Raw genomic sequence first — 8635 nt, forward strand, 5'->3', positions numbered from 1 at the left:
TTATTAGTAATACAATTCAATAACTTCACTCTTATGTACTGTAGTGTCATCAAATTCACTGGAGCCATCAGTTGGCTCCTGATTGTCATAGTACAAGTCTTGGTTTGGTAATAAATCAAAAATCTGAATTTTAAGGAATTTTTTATAGTAAATAAAATTCAATCACTTCACTCAAACACTGCAGAAAAAATAAACTCCATCCAACTGATCATACCTTCAGGTTTTTTCTTCCAAGTATTGTCCATACAGTCCTTAACTTGGAAAATATTATTAGCTGTTTAACATTATGGTTTAAATGAATCAGTTAACGCTGCAGCCTTGTAAGAAGGCGTCTGACTGTCTTTCTTCCCAATCATCAGTACTTGAGGAAACAGTCTAAACAGTTTAGTTTGGTATATTGGTGTTATCTGATCCTCTCTTTGATGAGGAGTCCAAGTTCCATTACTATTCAGTATCATGTATTTGGACAAACAGGTGCACTGTGGATCTAAAAATATAGCCCCACATACAACAAGAGAAGAGCCATCAAAGCTAATTTACTCATAATCCTTAAACTTCACACACAAGCATGCACACTAAATAGTGTGCACAACTTCACATGGCAATAAACAACGCAAATCATTAAAATTCAGTTACTTTTGGTTATTAATGTTACACAATCTACCCAATGGATGAGCACTTTTATCTGTTACAACAAAAAATATTTGAGATATATAGCAACAATTTCATTACTAATAAAAAAATCCTAAAAATCATGAAAAATAGTTAAATATCAAACCAAGAGTTGTAGTTTGATCACCAGGAGCCAACTGATAGTTAGACAGAGTGTAATCTTTCTGCAGTACATAAGAGGGAAATTATTGAATTTTATTACTAATAAAATAATAACAAAATAAGAAAAAAATTCCTTAAAATTCAGATTTTTTATTTAATATCAAAGCAAGCATTCTAGTATGACAATAAGGAGCCAACTGATGGCTCCAGTGAATTTGATGACACTACAGTACATAAGAGTGAAGTTAATGAATGTTATTACGAATAAAAATTATTTAAAATTCAAATTTTGTACTTAATATCAAACCAAGAGTTGTAGTATGACCAGCAGGAGACAATTGAAGGCTCCAATGATTTTGGTGACGCTACAGTAAACAAGAGTGAAGTTATTGAATTTTATGACTAATAAAATAATAATAAAATAATGAAAATTCCTTAAAATTCAGATTCTGTATTTAGTGTCAAACCAAGACTTGTAGTATGACCAGCAGGAGACAATTGATGGCTGCAGTAAATTTGGTGACACTACAGTGTATAAAAGTTAAGTAATTGAATATTTGTGTAGTGTCTCTTCGCTGTTGCAGCGGTTTTGCTATTTGCAGACGGTCCCTGTTCACTCGTTGCACAGCCAGCTGCTCATAGACATCAATGTTATTTCTGCAGCTTGAAAGACAGCGACTTTTGATAAAACTGGCCTCGTAGCACATTGTCTAGCTTACAACGATTTGAAAGAGGCATTGTTTATGTTTTTACAACGTATATGTCATGAGTTATTGACGCCGGAAGTCCGAATCTGTGAATATCTTGCCAACTTTACCTAACTCGATTAGTTTTCCTCGTTCATTCAGTCATCAGGCGAGTTTTGGCGAAGTCAAGTTCTGCCTTTTGTCAAAATGACGTCCTTTTATGAACGATCCAGTGGATGAAGGAGCAGAATTACTGCGCAGAGAATTAAATATTCGTCAGGAGATTGTTTTCAGACCACGCATAGATGTTCTCACATTTCTGGACAGTTATCTTTTACAGCGGTACTGTTTCACGTCACAGTCCATAATCTACATCCAACCTCATCCATCCTTACATTTACAACATGACCAACCACAGTCATGCTCTCACATCCCAGCAGATATTGTGTGTTGTGCTGCGGTTCTTTGCAAATGTATGTATGAGTTGGTTTAATCAACTCGGAGTAGTTTCACCCGGAGTTAAGCGCGTGCACCACAACTCTGAAAAGCCAGTATCAATGGAGCGCCGATTCGACGAGTCACCATGGCAACGGGGAAGCGGAGGACTACACCGTTTGAATTGGAAATCTTAATGCGCTTATATAGCGAGTTTGAACACGTTTTTAGAAAGAAGTGCAACACCTGCAGCTGTAAAAGAGAGGGAGACGGTGTGGGAGAACATTGCTGCCTGGGTCAATGTGTAAGTTTAAATCACAATAATATTACAGGGGAAAACTGTTTGAATAGTAGACTATTAAGTTATTTCATTTAGGTGCAATCCTGCAGGGGAGAAGCTTAAGATGAAATATAAAAACATTTTTAAAACAGGTAAGAAGTCGGCATAATCTCATGGAGCTTCCTCATTCTGATCATGTTTTACATTGTAAAGTAGCCTAAATATTAAGTGGCTGTTTGACTGTGCAGAGGTTTTATCCCACACACAGCCTAAATGTCTACATCCATATCATGTTCTGTTAAACAATTAAGCCTATTTACACTAACACAGACTTCTACTCAGCCAACTATATATAGATAGATAGATAGATAGATAGATAGATAGATAGATAGATAGATAGATATATAGATAGATAGATAGATAGATAGATAGATAGATAGATAGATAGATAGATAGATAGATAGATATAGATATATAGATTTTTTTAAAGCATTTATTTCTCTTTTTCTGACCGTCCTGCATACAGTTGTCTTACTGAGGTGTTCTGCATCTCCTACATTATATAAAAAACTTCCATTTGCAAAGAACCGCAGCACAACACACAATATCTGCTGGGATGTGAGAGCATGACTGTGGTTGGTCATGTTGTAAATGTAAGGATGGATGAGGTTGGATGTAGATTATGGACTGTGACGTGAAACAGTACCGCTGTAAAAGATAACTGTCCAGAAATGTGAGAACATCTATGCGTGGTCTGAAAACAATCTCCTGACGAATATTTAATTCTCTGCGCAGTAATTCTGCTCCTTCATCCACTGGATCGTGAATAAAAGGACGTCATTTTGACACACGGCAGAACTAGACTTCGCCAAAACTCACCTGATGAATGAATGAATGAGGAAATGAAATATGCCGCGATTCCACAAACATCTACTCGGCGCGGTACGGTTCGCCACTATTGTGTTTGACTCGGCTCGTCTCGGTTTAGTTGTTTTTCCATATAGCCTCATCGTGGGTGGAGTCTCATAGCGCAGCGAGCCGGAAGTCCCTTAACGTCATTTGCGTGCGACACAAACGCAACATAACGGAGACGATGGTTCACCTGCTGCTCGGTCTGTGGCTTTCTGTCAGATTCAAAGTAATAGAAGAGTCGGAGAAAACTGAGAGCAGCGAGTCGAAACACTCAGGAGACACACAGGAGAGTTTAGGAGGCGATGCAGCAGTATCAAGCTGAAGACAAGAGGATATGAACGAGACGACATATGAGGGTAAGCTAATGCTAGTTCGCTAGCTATCGTGTATCAGTCCTGTGAACGACCCTGTAATGGCTGCAGTTTATTGCTATTAGGTATTAAAATATGTATGCTGTGTATGTGTTTCAGATATTAAAATATGTATGCTGTGTATGTGTTTCAGATATTAAAATATGTATGCTGTGTATGTGTTTCAGATATTAAAATATGTATGCTGTGTATGTGTTTCAGATATTAAAATATGTATGCTGTGTATGTGTTTCAGATGCTCTCTGATGAGACTTCATGGGATTTACCTGAAGCAGCAGCACATGAGCCTGCAGTGGTACAAGGTGTAGAGGAGGAGGACAGAGATGTACAGGATGCACTGATGCACTACGTCTCATGCAGAAGTTAAAAGTTATTCTTCTTGTTATACTTGTTTTTCTGTCCCCGGACCACTATTGTTTTCTTTAATGCAATTCTGACAATAAACCTTTGTACCTTTTGCAGATGTGTCTATGCTATTGTTTTATTTGTGAAGGTTAGCAAGATCACATGACAAATTAAACACCAAAACATTAAAACAGCTGTTTTAAGAATATTCCAGTTTGAAATTTAAAAAAAAAAAAAAAAATAGTAGCAAAATTAAATAAAACAATATAAACAGAAATTTACAGCTAGACTGGAATAAACACATTAACAAAACGATAATTGCTATAAACACAGTAGTGCAAAAGCAGAGAATGCTGTTCATGGTGAAAAAAATGCTGTACATGTCCATTGGAATAGTGACTATTGTACAGGTGTGTAGGAATGACTCAGCTGTTTATTACAGTGATGGCAGTGGGGAAGAAACTGTTTTTGTGTCTGGAGGTTTCTGTGTACAGGGATCTGTAGCGCCTGCCAGAGGGGAGGGGGGAGACAGTTTAATGTCCAGGGTGAGTGGAGTCTCTGATGATGTTTTCTGCAGTCCATACTACAGGCTGTAGTCTGTTTCTGTCCTGCTGTGTGGCTGATCCAGAGGTGCACAGGACAGATCAGATGACTGCAGTGTAGAACTGGATCAATCCTCAGCTGTCGTAGGAAATACATCCTCTGCTGAGCCTTTTTCAGGATGGAGTGGATGTTCGTCTCCCACTGCAGGTCCTGAGAGATTGTAGTCCCCAGGAGCTTGAAGGACTCCACAGCTATCTATGATGTGATGTGTTTAGCCACCTATCCTATCCATATGGAAACGCTCGCAAACAAAGACGAGCCGAGCCGCACCGCGCCGAGTCGGTGCTTGTGGAATCGCGGCTATAGTGTGTGACTGAAAGAGGGCGGAGACTGAGAGAAACTCGAGGTTTACTGAGAAAAACCTGGTCCCGACCAGGTTAAGCCGCGATTCCACAAGCACCGACTCGGCGCGGTGCGGCTCGGCTCGTCTTTGTTTGCGAGCGTTTCCATATGGATTAGTGCATGGTATCAGACACGATTTTCCGTACCTTCTCGGCTGAGGTTCCAAGCGAGATGAAGTGAGCCGAGATGTGACGTCTACATAGTGCAGGCCACTGATTGGACAGGAGTGCAGGCCACTGATTGGACAGGGAGTGACGACACACGAGAGCGACTCCAGCACGAAAACAAAACCGGCATTTAAAAAAACTAAACAGAGACGGTGTGCATTGCTCTTCACAGACCTCTCTGTTCTTCATAATTTTAATATGACAGCCAGACCTGTACTGTGGGTGGATGAAGAGGTCGAGACTTTTCTGTCTTTGGTGGTGGACCAAAGAATACAGAGGGAGCTGGACGGAGAAAGTTTATCAGGAGGTCTCTGAGCGGATGGCCGCTCACATATACAGTAGACTGTATATAAAGAGGACAATGAAGCAGTGTAGGGAGAAGCTGAAAAAGCTCAAAAATGACTATTGGTTCACCAAGGACCACAACGGCCGGCGTGGGTCAACCAGGAGGTGTTGGAAGAGGTTTAATGGAAGCTATTTACTGGCACCGCACCAGCCAGCAACAGGAGGGAGACTCAGCTGCTGCATTATTGGAGACGTTCGAGGACGGTGAGTGTTTTGTGATTTTACTGAATTTTATCTGTAATTTAACCCTTTTATGTGTGGTGTGGGTCAGGAGATAGCCATTTTCCATTGGATTTGGGTTACTTTTGACTCATTATGTGCATCAAAGGGTTAACTAAACAGCAAAAAATTGTGAAAGATAAAATTATGATGTATTTTTCAAATCTTAGTCGATATAATTTATCTTTCAAATAACAGCAAATACATGTAAAATAACAACAGTTTTTTAAAATCCCCCCAAAATTGTAAAATTTTATGGTCAAACATCCTCAAAGATTATATTAGAGTTTTGACCTGTTTAGTTGCTGTTTGTGTTGTTTTTTGACAGTCAAACAAGTCAATTCATGTTTTTTTTCTGTGATTTTACTGGTTTTATTTATTTATCTTTTTACATTTTTTCAGTCTTTAATGTACATACTTTTTTTTCAGACATGGAAAACATTTTTGCAGATTCAGATGTAAATAACGGCCTCAGCTGCAGATTAAAATTGATTTTATGTAATTATACCAAACAGGGAAAGTCTGTAAAATAACTGATTTAAATACAGTTAAAAATACAGTTAAAAATTGTATAATTTTACAACATAATATGGTAAAATAAAGAATTACTTTTTATAAAAATACAGATTTCTGATGTGGACATTGTTTATAGTTTTGTCCTGTTTTAATAACAGTTTTCTGTGATTTCACTAAATATTTTCTGTCAGTTATCAAAATAGGGAAAATCTGTAAAACAACAGCAAATTGCTGAGAGAATTACTGCTAAAAGCCTTCATTTTTTACAGTGCAGTGAAGACCCCATTGTGAGAAAAGCTGCAGCTCAGATGAAGTTTGACTGACAGATTCTTTAATGTTGCGGCAGGTTGATCCCTGAATCTGAACATCTGATCCGTCTCCACGGCGACTGAACACACATGTATGTTGCATGTCGGGGGGTTCTGAGTCTGCATTCTCACCAAGCGTGCCGTCAGACCGAGCCGTGAGGGGGTTTCTCCTGAATTTATTAGCTATTGTGAGCAGCTAAACGTGTCCAAACAGCAGCAGGCAGACTTCAGGCTGCAGATGTCTGTTTGTTGGAGCTGCTGAATGAGTTTGTGTTGACCTCTGACCTCCACACACACTTTCACCTCCTGTCACCTCACATAACCCCACCGACAGACACACAAATGCCGACACATGGACGTCTCAGTGCTGCTTCTGCCTCCAGTCTGGGTCAGCGGATCCATACAGAAGCCTGGTTGAAGTTTCAAATCTGCTCTCTTGGCTGCTTGACTCATTTATTTTTAGACCTCATTTACCAGCTGATTAGTGGATAAGTGTAGACTGATAAAACATACAGCGCTTGTAAAAAAAATTCACTCTATTTGGAAGTTTTCCCTCTTATTGCAAATTAGCAATACATTTGGACAAATTTAAGAAAAGATTACAAAAAAGACAGAAGGTTCTTTGGTCTAATAAGTCCAAAATTGAGTTTTATGGCCATCAGACTAGACATCAAAACACTGTACAGTATCATAAACACACTAGCCCCACTGTGAAGCATGGTGGTAGCAGCATCATGATGTGAAGCATGGTGGTGGCAGCATCATGATGTGAAGCATGGAGGTGGCAGCATCATGATGTGAAGCATGGTGGCAACATCATGATGTGAAGCATGGTGGTGGCAGCATCATGATGTGAAGCATGGTGGTGGCAGCATCATGATGTGAAGCATGGTGGTGGCAGCATCATGATGTGAAGCATGGTGGTGGCAGCATCATGATGTGAAGCATGGAGGTGGCAGCATCATGATGTGAAGCATGGTGGCAACATCATGATGTGAAGCATGGTGGTGGCAGCATCATGATGTGAAGCATGGTGGTGGCAGCATCATGATGTGAAGCATGGTGGTGGCAGCATCATGATGTGAAGCATGGAGGTGGCAGCATCATGATGTGAAGCATGGTGGCAACATCATGATGTGAAGCATGGTGGTGGCAGCATCATGATGTGAAGCATGGTGGTGGCAGCATCATGATGTGAAGCATGGTGGTGGCAACATCATGATGTGAAGCATGGTGGTGGCAGCATCATGATGTGAAGCATGGTGGTGGCAGCATCATGATGTGAAGCATGGTGGTGGCAGCATCATGATGTGAAGCATGGTGGCAGCATCATGATGTGAAGCATGGTGGCAGCATCATGATGTGAAGCATGGTGGCAGCATCATGATGTGAAGCATGGTGGTGGCAGCATCATGATGTTTCTCAGCAGCAGGTCGAGTGTAAAATAAAGTAGCAGTCTGAAGAGAAGTGAGACTTGGAGAAGATTTGTTTTCCATCAGGACACTGACTCAACATTTATGAATTTTGACATAAAAACGTATCAGATCGTTGCTGTAAACCTAAAATCTACTTACAGTGAAAACACAAAGAGTCTCTCTTAGTTCTTCATGCCTACATGTACAGTTCATGGTATGCTCTTCATTTTCACCTCCTCTTTCTTTCTCGCTCTCACATGTGTGAAGAGGTACTCATCTCGCCCTGCAGAGTACTTCATAAATACTACATCAGCGGTACCCACGTACACGTGTCGGGTATAAATATGCAGAGCGGCGCTGCGGGGGAACATGCAGGGTCACGGTGCAGCAGCAGCGATGGTGAGGTGGATGTTAGCGTGCCGATATGTACATCACTGAAATAGAAACTGTGGAATCGCCAAGAGGCAAACAGCAGAATAATAAAACAAACATAACGAAGTGTACATAAACAATCATAAATGTTTAATTGTCTTTAAAAACATACATACACTACAGCAAACTTTACTGTAGCCGCCAAAGGTTATTGTTAGTGTGAAGCACGGTGGTGGCAGCATCATGCTGTGAAGCAGGTTACTATATTTTTACAGTGTTAGAATTATAATTAATTTAACTGCTAATTAATCTTTAATTGATTACAAAACTCTACAATAACTAGATTACTTTTAGGTTTAAGTGTACTTTATTGCATATTTTTATGCACAATTAAAACTAAACAGCACTACACTGAAAATCCCAACCTGAGCTCACCTGTGACCTCTGATTCTTCCAATGATAGATAGATAGATAGATAGATAGATAGATAGATAGATAGATAGATAGATAGATAGATAGATAGATAGATAGACCACTTTTGCTTT

Source organism: Amphiprion ocellaris, chromosome 20, assembly GCF_022539595.1.
Source record: "Amphiprion ocellaris isolate individual 3 ecotype Okinawa chromosome 20, ASM2253959v1, whole genome shotgun sequence".
Classification (NCBI taxonomy): domain Eukaryota; kingdom Metazoa; phylum Chordata; class Actinopteri; family Pomacentridae; genus Amphiprion; species Amphiprion ocellaris.